Raw genomic sequence first — 11,518 nt, forward strand, 5'->3', positions numbered from 1 at the left:
CTGCCTTCGGACAAGTATCTTCTGTAAAACAAAGGAATGTTGTTTGAGACATTTTCATATGCACCTTTTTTAGAGCGAAAACCCGACTAAAGGTAAATTTTTCCTTTAAAATTGGGTTAGGTAAGCAATATCTAAAAAGTCCCAGAGAGTCCCAGTTCCAAACCACTACAGAAATGTTACATGATTTGTTTTCAACGAACTGTGAAAAAATCAGCTGCCCATACCTGCCCTCCTGGGAGTTATAGCGATTTTAGTATATCACTCGCAGTATTTATTCCATAGAAATAGAACGGAAATTCTTGGAATCACTTATTGAGTAATTTAATCATATTGGTTTTCGAAATAATTCGTTCATTTTTGGTCCCCATTGGGCAACGATCAGAAGAAGCATTGGAAGCAGGAAACAAGCACTTCAGAAACACAAGGCTTACCATGCGAGGAAAATATCAAGAAAAGACAATTGTGAAGACATATTACGTTATCTGCTCGCCAATTCTGATCCCGCAATCACAAGTAGGAGAATACTGAAGGAGAAGAAACACCTGAAATTATCAGAGGAAGCAATGAACTTATTGGTAGATGACTGATAATTTGTAATTTTTCTGTAGAATGCAATAAAATATGCCTGTGTTATAAAAAAGTATCTTCAATTTTTTTTTTTTATTCTACATCTATTCTAGCACTCCACAAAAATGAGCATAACTCTCTTAAAACTGAAGCTATTGACTTCAGACTGGTATCAAATTAAGGCTTTTATTGCCACCTTTCAAATAAGAAATGAAATAGATTTTAGTTTTATATAAAATTTCAGAGTTTTTCAACAAATATCGAAAAATCATGAAAATTTGACGTTTATAATTCTTGTTCGGACCACCCTATACTTAATTTAAAAAACTAATCATAGGGTATTTATCAGAAATAAAAGAAGAATTAAAATAAATTTTTTTTGTAAATTTTTCGAACAACTTTTTTTTTTGACTTTTGTTGAAAATTTGACCCAACAATTTTTTTCGGTGTAAATTTTTTTTCACTCATTCTGTTTGGGATTTCATTCTGACCAATCTGTAGAAGTTTCTCATCGATAAAATTAAAATTACAGTTTAGGCAATATGATTTCCAAAAAATTCCGGTTTCGCAACACTGTAAGTCGTCGCACTCGCGACTTGGAACTCACGTCACTGTTGACAGTCATAACTTTGAAGTCGTAGATAATTTCGTCTATCTTGGAACCAGCGTAAACACCACCAACAATGTCAGCCTAGAAATCCAACGCAGGATAACTCTTGCCAACAGGTGCTACTTCGGACAGAGTAGGCAATTGAGAAGCAAAGTCCTCTCTCGACGAACAAAAACCAAACTCTATAAGTCGCTCATAATTCCCGTCCTGCTATATGGTGCAGAGGCTTGGGCGATGACAGCAACCGATGAGTCGACGTTACGAGTTTTCGAGAGAAAAGTTCTGCGAAAGATTTATGGTCCTTTGCGCATTGGCCGCGGCGAATATCGCATTCGATGGAACGATGAGCTGTACGAGATATACGACGACATTGGCATAGTTCAGCGAATTAAAAGACAGCGGCTACGCTGGCTAGGTCATGTTGTCCGGATGGATGAAAACACTCCAGCTCTGAAAGTATTCGACGCAGTACCCGCCGGGGGAAGCAGAGGAAGAGGAAGACCTCCACTCCGTTGGAAGGACCAAGTGGAGAAGGACCTGGCTTCGCTTGGAATATCAAATTGGCGCCACGTAGCGAAAAGAAGAAACGACTGGCGCGCTGTTGTTAACTCGGATATAATCGCGTAAGCGGTGCCTACGCCAATTAAGAAGAAGAAGAAGAATGTTAATTTTCATTTCAGGTAGTATTAAACTGAACCTCTATCTGTCATTATAAAGGGTTTGTAGGTCTAATTATGACGTGACAGTATATACATATATGTAAGTATAATCTAACATATCCTAACCTTCCTGCTTTCTGAGTTCTTTGTTTGTAATAACTTCATATATCCTAAAAGACTGTACGAGCAAGTTTATTTGCTGCGGTTATTGCTTCAAAAACTTTCTCTGTAAGGTAGACCCAAATATGTTCAATTACGTTAAGTTCCTGAGAATGAGATTGGATACTGAAGCTTACCATTACCTTGGGCAAGAAGAAGATATCTTGTCTAATAAAGGAGTTTTCCAAAATGGACTTGATTTTAATCGATTAGTTCATAAGGGTTTCTTGAGGAGAAAAGGACATATGCCAAGTTTCAGACTATTTAGCTAAATGAAATAAACATGTCCACTGTCACAAAACCAATTTCGTCGACACTCGCGAATTTATGTGTTTGGGTTTTTGTTAAGAAAAAATACTTGGAGACTCACGTCACTGTTGACAGTCATAACTTTGAAGTCGTAGAGAATCACCTTCGTCTATCTTGGAACCAGCGTAAACACCACCAACAACGTCAGCCTAGAAATCCAACGCAGGATAACTCTTGCCAACAGGTGCTACTTCGGACTGAGTAGGCAATTGAGAAGCAAAGTCCTCTCTCGACAAACAAAAACCAAACTCTATAAGTCGCTCATAATTCCCGTCCTGCTATATGGTGCAGAGGCTTGAGCGATGTCAACAACTGATGAGTCGACGTTACGAGTTTTCGAGAGAAAAATTCTGCGAAAGATTTATGGTCCTTTGCGCATTGGCCACGGCGAATATCGCATTCGATGGAACGATGAGCTGTACGGGATATACGACGACATTGACATAGTTCAGCGAATTAAAAGACAGCGGCTACGCTGGCTAGGTTATATTTACATAAATAAATTTTCCAACAGTATTTGTTTTTTCATTATGTATACATATGTATATGCACTTTTTTCTTAAGCAAGGCAACAACACTACTATTTTCGTTTTTCGTTGTATTATAAAATCCTCTATTAATATATATTAATATATCTTCTTCTTTACTGTCGTAAAAACCGCTTACGGGGTTATAGCCGAGTTAACAACAGCGCGCCAGTCGTTTCTTCTTGTCGCCAGGTCCTTCTCCACCTGATCCTTCCAACGGAGTGGAGGTCTTCCTTTTCCTCTGCCGGCGGGTACTGCGTCGAATACTTTCAGAGCTGGAGTGTTTTCGTCCATTCGCACAGATAACCTAGCCAGCGTAGCCGCTGTCTTTTAATTCGCTGAAATAAATCTTTCGCAGAACCTTTCTCTCGAAAATTCGTAACGCCGACTCATCAGATGTTGTCATCGTCCATGCCTCTGCACCATATAGCAGGGCGGAAATAATGAGTGACGAAGAGGTCCTTTCCGATCCTGACGGAGCTTTTAGTGTTGCACAACGTCAGTTTACACAGCTGTATTAGTTTTGCGGGGATACCAAATTCAGACATCGCGGCATAAAGGCAGCTCATTTTCGTGCTGTCAAAGGTAGCTTTGAAGTCGACGAAGAGGTGGTGCGTGTCGATTCTCTTTTCACGGGTCTTTTCCAAGATTTGGCGCGTGGTTGATTTGCCAGGTCTAAAATCACATTGATAAGGTTCAATCAGTTTGTTGTGGGTGGGCTTTAACCTTTACGCTCGATAGAACCTTATACGCGATGTTGAGGAGGTTTATCTACCTTTTTGTGGATTGGGCATGCTTTTGTCTCACCATATTTTACAAAGAAGCTGATGCATGCTCCTTATCAGTTTGTCGCCATGTTTGAATAGCTTGGCCGGCAATCCATCAGCCGCTGTCGCTTTGTTGTTCTTCAGGCGGGTAATTGCTATTCGAACTTCTTAGTGGTAGGGCAATGGAACGTTTGCTCTACCGTCATCGATTGGGGAATCGGGTTCGCCTTCTCATGGCGTTATATTTTCACTGCCATTCAGGAGGCTGGAGAAGTGTTCCCTCCATAATTTTAGTATGCTCTGGGCATCAGTCGCTAGATCATTTCGCGGGGTTCTACAAGGGTATGTTCCGGTGTTGAAACCTTCTGTTAGCCGCCGCATTTTTTCGTAGAATTTTCGAGCACTACCCCTGTCGGCCAGCTTGTCAAGCTCTTCATACTTTCGCTGTTTAAACTTTTTCATTGGGGCGGGTTGTACGTGGTGGGTCCCAAACCCAGCACACAACCTTGTGGAGGGGATGTATCGCCTTCTCAATAAGGTGCGGAAAGAGGCAATACCATAACATAAATTTGATCCTTGAGGTTTGACCTAAAATGACATGCAATGCATCTGTGATCTGAAAATGAGTTTTATTTTAAGCAAAAATAAAGAATCAAAAATAATTAATATTTGTAATTTTTATATTTTTTGATCAAAAATAGTGATTATTTGATGTTTATTTTTTGCTAAATGCAATGAAAATGAGAGAGTATGTTTTACTCATAACAGTGTAGTATCTTTGAGCCTAGAATGTGTAAAATAGGGCGAAAACTTGACCTAGCCTTGATTGTTTGTGAGGAACCTTGATGAACCTCGGCAGTATTTTATTAGTCTTGTATTGGCAAAAAATAGATAAAATCTCCTAAATATTTAATATAAAGATTTCGTCAAAACTAACGTATAATATTGGATATATAATACTATAGTTTAATGCCAAAAATGTGTCAAATTGGTCAACGAATTACCCAAATATAGCACTACTTATAATTATTTTCGTTATATTCGTTAGTTATTGTTTGCACCTTAAGGTATTTACCCAGCTGTGGTCCTGCAAGTTGCAAGAGTATGGAATGTTCGATTACACCCGAACATAGCCTTTCCTTATTTGTTTTTTATTTATTATTATTTCACCTAGCCCCTCCCAACGAATCGGCTGGAAAAGCCATACATATGTATGTAAATTGTAAAGGTATGCTAAATACGAGAGAGTTTTTTCAATTAAATTGAAATTCTCCAACGAGAGTGTTTACATACATCAATTTGTTCTTGAGAAACTTGCTCTCATTAATTCTTCCGAAGACTGCAAATTTAATTTTATTTTAAAGTGAGAGCTAAGCTTATTTCAAAAAAGGCGACACTTCGCTCTTCTCTTATGCTGTTACAGTTGCGAAAGGATCACTCAAGATTCCCGGGTGGTGCCTATGGCTCCACTGTGAGTTGCGGTCAGTGCGTGTCTGAAGTTAGTTGTGCCAGAATTCTGGTTAACGTCTCTTTTGATGTTCCTAGGGGGTGGCTTCGCTTCAAGCAGACGACTGCATAGATGGTTTCTGCGAAAACATCCCAGGAGAAACTGTTGGAGAGGAGTTCACAATTTTCCTTGAACGATATGTACTATGTACTTTAGTTAAAAAGGTCGTATGAGGATTAAAGGAGCACAGGCTGTCGAATCTAAAATCTTTAGGTTGTTGACAGTCTGAATTTTAACGTCATTAACTGTGACAGACTAAATGTACTCCTAAGTCCAGTTCGTGAATATGGTCCCCCTAGGTTTAGTGGGGAAGACTGTAATGCTCCTTGTAAAGAAGAATCGAGAAAGATCGGAGAGATACCGTTTAGTTTTGAAGACATGGAATCGAGTCCACTGCCTGAAGTCAATATCGTACAATCATTTGCGAACAAAGTGATGAAAATTCTCTCTGGTGGTTAACGGGTAGAGAACACCAGCCTGTTTAATTCTTTTTAATTTAGAGTTTTGACCTCAAAATAGTAAGGATGATTGCTGACCGCTCAGGTAGTTCTTAGTCCACCTCTTCAGTTCTGGGGGGAGAGTGGCTTGTTCGATGTCCTCAAGTAGTATTGAATAATTGCCTGTGGCAAAGGCTTTTGGCAAGTTCAACGTACCGAAGCTCGTCCTCTGACAGGATAGTTTTTGATTTAGGCCATGAACTATTTGGACGCTTATGACGCTAAGTAATGTGGTGGTGCTGTGTACTTTACAGAAGTCTAGTTGATGATCTGCTAGACGCAGATGGTGAGTAAATGTCGGAAATGGCAAGGCCTCAAGTGTCTGCACTACGGTGGAAAGTGGAGTTATCTGACGATAAGATTTCCCCTAATTGGCGGGTTTTCCAGGTTACAGTTGTGGGACCATTATTCCGACTTCTCACACATCAGGTATTTAAAGAGTGGTTAGCGACATGTAGAAAACCTTGGTTATATTGTTTACTCCCGTCGAGTCTTGATGTTTTATCATCCACTTGGTTATTCCGTCTGGGCCAACGGATTTGCATGATTTAGCCTTGACACTCCAAACCTCCTCATCGGTAAAAGCAAGTAACGCCCTGTCTCTTGGTATTTTGGGCAATCGTCGCGTGACACATCTTTACAAGAACTTCATCTATTGATGCTATAGTGGTCCGATTGGAACAATTGCTTTGGCTTACCTTAGCGAAGTCTCGTGAAGATAGTTTGTCAAATAAAAAAAAACTTGATTTCCATCGGTCAATATGTATAGCTATATAGTCTTCTAATATCGGCGGTTTTGACAAAAAAAAAACAGCTTCTTGGGCTTGAGTTCATTAGTGGACATGGCTAAATCTATGTATTTATGTATACTATACATTTTGGCATCTTGGAAACGTAAAAGTTCTAGTGTGTTAAGAAATTAATATTAATGATTCATTAAAAGAAAACAATGTGAAGTTACTTTAAAATGACTTAATCACTTTCACCACTAACCTTAGAAACATATGTTTCATAATAGGCTCTTCTAATAACTAGTCGTGCCTCTTTAAGCCTTAATAACTGTCTTATTTCCTGAATACACTATGACTTCAATTGATTTCTTTATAACGGGACCAAAGAAAACTAGTTCTAAAATCTTTATCAATTCACTTTTATTTGTTGGCTTTTGTTTAACAACTTCACACCACCTTGTGCCATAAGTATTTTCGAGTTTGAAAGATTTGTTTCCAATCCAAAGTTAGCCATTTAGCACGAAGGCATGGCGCGAGCCCTCCTGGAAGATTAAGTTATTCGTATATGGATAATGCAACCGGTTCTACGTTATCGGAATTGACTAGGATTTTATCCGGGCAGGGTCTGTTTTTCGACGATCTAACACTGCTTGGATAGGTGATTTTAGATTAAGTTTGTCATCATTGGAGCAACTCCTAGCAGCAGGGTTGTTAGCATTGAGACCAACTCGGGCCCGGAGGAATTTTTCTGCCACGTTTGCGCTAGAAGGCTTCATCCCAACTCCAGCTTGTTTCGGTGCAATACATGCAATGGATGGGGCCATCTTAAGTCACATCAGTGTTACGTGGCCCTATGCTGCCAATGCACTACTGCGATATTAGCCTCTACGACTGTGCAATCCGAAGCACTCAGCAACTCTTGGTTCCTCGTCTGTTCCATGTGTCAGATCGCCTTACGACAAAGCGTCACATCAGTCAAGAGCAATTCTTGTACTGGATGCAGACTTTTACGTAAGGAACGCGAGCGAGATAATGGTGGAGGCCTAGCCTTCATACTGCACAACACCGAGCAATAACTTCTCATCAATGACCACCTCGATCGCAGGGATACTTGAATCTCAGGGTATAGCTGTTTGGTCAGGCGATATCGAGCTCGAAATATTTAATATATACATCCCCTCTTTGGCATTTCTATCTGTTCAAGCCCCAACCAGCATTATGGCCTGATAATAGCATAACCAGGCGACGTGTGCTAACTCTCGCATCAGACCATTTGCCTATAATTTTTTCGATCGCCGAACCTATCGACTTTATTTCTGTGGACAACCGTACCTCCTTTAGCTTTAACAAAGTTAATTGGGCCGGCTTCACTGAACTAAACGAGAACACCGCCTACGCATTCTTACGGACGTAACCTTTGGCGAACGTCATTTCCACAAGGTGATCGCAGCTTCTACCACTCGCTTTATCCTGGCTGGATGAATCGTGGAACTCCTCCCTATTTCTCAGCCGAAGCAGCTTTTTAAGCTAATGAGCGCGACACCTTACGCCATGCTGATCTTTGTGATCCCCGAATAAGGGATCTCAATTTGGCAGACAAAATGGATAGAGTATCTGAAGTCTTGTAACCTCTCCACCGACGTGAAAAATCTTTGGACTATTGTCAAGGCTTTGTCTAACCCGAAGAGATATGATGAACGAATTGAAATTTAATCAATGGCCATGACTCTTCGGACCCGAAGAAGTGCGCGAACTGCCAATTCACATTGTACCCCTCGACAGACAAATCCAAAAGCTGTGTTTCTAGACAGCTGCGCAAAATACAAAAAGATTGTGCACAACCTAGTTTCACCGATGACAACAAAGCAAATTCTCTAAATCCATTGGCCCAGATGAAATAAACATGCTGACGCTAAAGCACCCAGTTCGACGGGAGTAAGCTCCTTAACTGATGTGTGGAAAAATGGAAGACTGGTTCCGGGAAACCCGCCAACAAAGGGGAGTCTTATCGACCGATTACTCCCCTTTCTCCCAGTAGTGAAGACACTTAAGGATTTGTCACTGCCGACATTGACTCACCAATTGAGTCTAGCAAACCCCCAGCATGGTTTCCCCAAAGTGCACAGCCCCACCACTGCACTTAGCGTCATAAACACCCAGATATTTCATGGTCTCAACCAAAAATCACCCTGTGAAGGACAAACCTCGTAGCGTTGGATTTGTCAAAAGCCTTTGACACAGACAAATACACAACGCTACTTTAACACTTTGAACAATCCATGCTCGCAGAAGGTGAGAATAGGTGGACTATGAATCATCTGAGCGGTCGGCAATCATCCGTACTTCGAGGTAAAAAATTCAAATTAATAAGAATTAAACAGGTGGTTCCGCAGACTGGTGTCCTCTATTCGTTACTGTTTAATTTCTATATTTCAAAACTCCCTCAACCACCAGAGATAATTTCTATCGCCTCGTACGCCGATGATTGCACTATATTGACGTCGGGCAATGGAATCGATAACGATAAGAACTGGACGAAGGAGTACAGACTAGCCCTTAACATTGCAGTCGGTGACGTTAAAATTTCGACTGTCAATAATCCTAAGATTTTAGGTGTGACACTAGACAGCCTGTGCTCTCACTCCCCATATGACCGTGATAGCTGTCAAAGTAAAGAGTCGCAACAAAATCCTCAAGTCGCTAGCCAGCAGCACATGGGGAAAAACAAAGAAACATTGTTGGCAACGTACAAACCAATCGGCCGGCCGGTCCTTAATTACGCCGCACCAAAAGGTTCTCCTGTAGGCAGTAAAACATAGATGAAGAAGCTTCAGACATGTCAAAACACCGCACTCCGGACTATAACGGGATGCCTCTTGATGTCACCGATCGAACACCTATACAGTGGAACTGCAGGCTTTAAGTTACGAAACATAACGAACTTCTCTTCAAGCAGTTTCTGCTGGGGTGTTTTCGTCTCCTAGGATCACTAAGTCTTTCCTAACTACGTCGACAACTTCATACAATACGCCTCTTTCCTACACTACGTCGACAACTTTATACAGTACGCTGTCCAGACTTCGGACATGCACTGATCGCCATTCAGAGTGTTGCCATTAACACTTTTAACGACACCTTCTCAGTGAATGATGTGTTTGGAGTCAAACCACCTCAGATTGCCGACGTTCGGGATACTGTAGCAGGTTAAACTCCTACTTATCCATAATCGACCCCAGCATACAGTACCAATTATATGTCCAGCATGCTACGAGGCCTACCTCCTTGAACATTACTACCAAAGCTGGGATTATAACCAACAAAAATCACATAACCACCAAAGCCAAATATGCGAATTTTTTGATCAAGCGTTAATTTCTACTAATTATTTGGGACTTTTCAAATATATAACCAAAACACGACTATAACTGAACAGTGTTCAACCCAATTTCATAAAAATAACTCATTTCTCAGTGACTATTAGATCTGTTAGTTAGTTCTAGAATTTTTTTTTCAAATTTACAGTTATAGCTGAAGATAATCAACTAAAGTGGTAGTGGTGCGTTTTTATTGACCGGAAATGTATATGGAGAGAGAGAGAGAGAGAGAGAGAGAGAGAGAGAGAGAGAGAGAGAAAATGCATTTATTCATAATTTGTTTGTATTCTCTAAATTATATTTATTAATTAATTTTAGGTTTGTTTATAATTTATTGCTGCATTTGTTTGTATTTTTTCGTTTAGCTTGATATTTGTATTTATTTTTAATTAAATGTATTATTTATGCTTAATCGTATATTAATTGCCAAATATTAAATAATTAAATATAATTAAATTATTTAATTAACATAACGTATGAATTAACTGTTTTTTACAAGCGTACAATATCTATATATATATATGTATGTATGTATGCATATGTGTGACACATTTCGCACAATAAACAAATGCGAAATCTAAGAAAGAAAGAACTATATAAATAATAACTCCGCTAAAAAATTGGTTGCAATAGTCAAAGTATAACATTTCTTTACATATACTATAAATACATGTATGTATATATACATTAATATATATGTTTATATATATATATATATAGTATATATATAATTTAATATATTTACTCAAACGAGGGTGTTGTGAGTGTTTTTGTATTTTACTACATACACATGCATATATGTATGTTTGTTTGTGTAGATTGATTCACTTTTGCTTTTTAAGCAAGTTGTAATGGTATGCTGCGCGCATGCGCTTACGATAATTAGCGCACTTCACATTCTAACAATTCGTTTTTAATAATTTGTAATTAATCTTTTTTTTGTTTTTTGCTTTCGAAAATTACAAGAGTAGCAATTCCTTCCAGCATGTACATGTACCTGCAACAAGCAGTGCAAATTAGAGCAGCAAGAATAATATGTATGTATGCATACGCATGTTTTAGTTCTCGAAGGGAATAAATAAATAATAAAAAATATACATATACATATATACTAAAACAACCTAACGCCCAGCAATGTGCGTCGCCACTTCTGGGGCAGGGTGAGTTCTGAAATTTTGTTTTCGTCAACGGCGAAAAACACAGCACTAAATTGATTGCAAATTTTGTTAATTTTTCTCTTTTTGTTTTAATTATTTTAGGTTAGCTTAATTTTACTTTCGATACGAGCTATTAGTACATACATGTGTATACAATAAACACCTGGAATCAAAGTTGGCTGTTTAAAGGCGTTCGTTTTGTGGTAGAGTGTGGCGCTGAATTTGCGGGGAAAAAAGCGCGAATATTGTTATTTAATTTAGTTTTTGGGATTCTTATTGTGTATGTATGTATGTATGTATGCATGTTGTATGTGGTGCTTAAAAATAACTACTAACAACGACTTTAGCCACTTAAATAACAAACATATACACATACATATACATATATATGTATGTTTGTAGATTGTAGGATGACTAGGGTAGAGTGGTGTTTAACCGAATTAATGTTTTTTGTTTTTGGTTTTGCAATAACATTTTGATATTTATCAAAGTGGGCACTTTTAGATTTCATTATCATGCGAAAGTGTCCGTTTCAAATATAGCTGGATCTTATGCAATAGAATTCATCAAAACCTTCTATACATCTATATATAAATGGTACATAATTTTAAGGAAATTAATTTCAAATATTTTACCGATTAAAGGATATTTATT

Source organism: Bactrocera tryoni, chromosome 5 (genome assembly GCF_016617805.1).
Source record: "Bactrocera tryoni isolate S06 chromosome 5, CSIRO_BtryS06_freeze2, whole genome shotgun sequence".
NCBI classification, from domain to species: Eukaryota; Metazoa; Arthropoda; class Insecta; order Diptera; family Tephritidae; genus Bactrocera; species Bactrocera tryoni.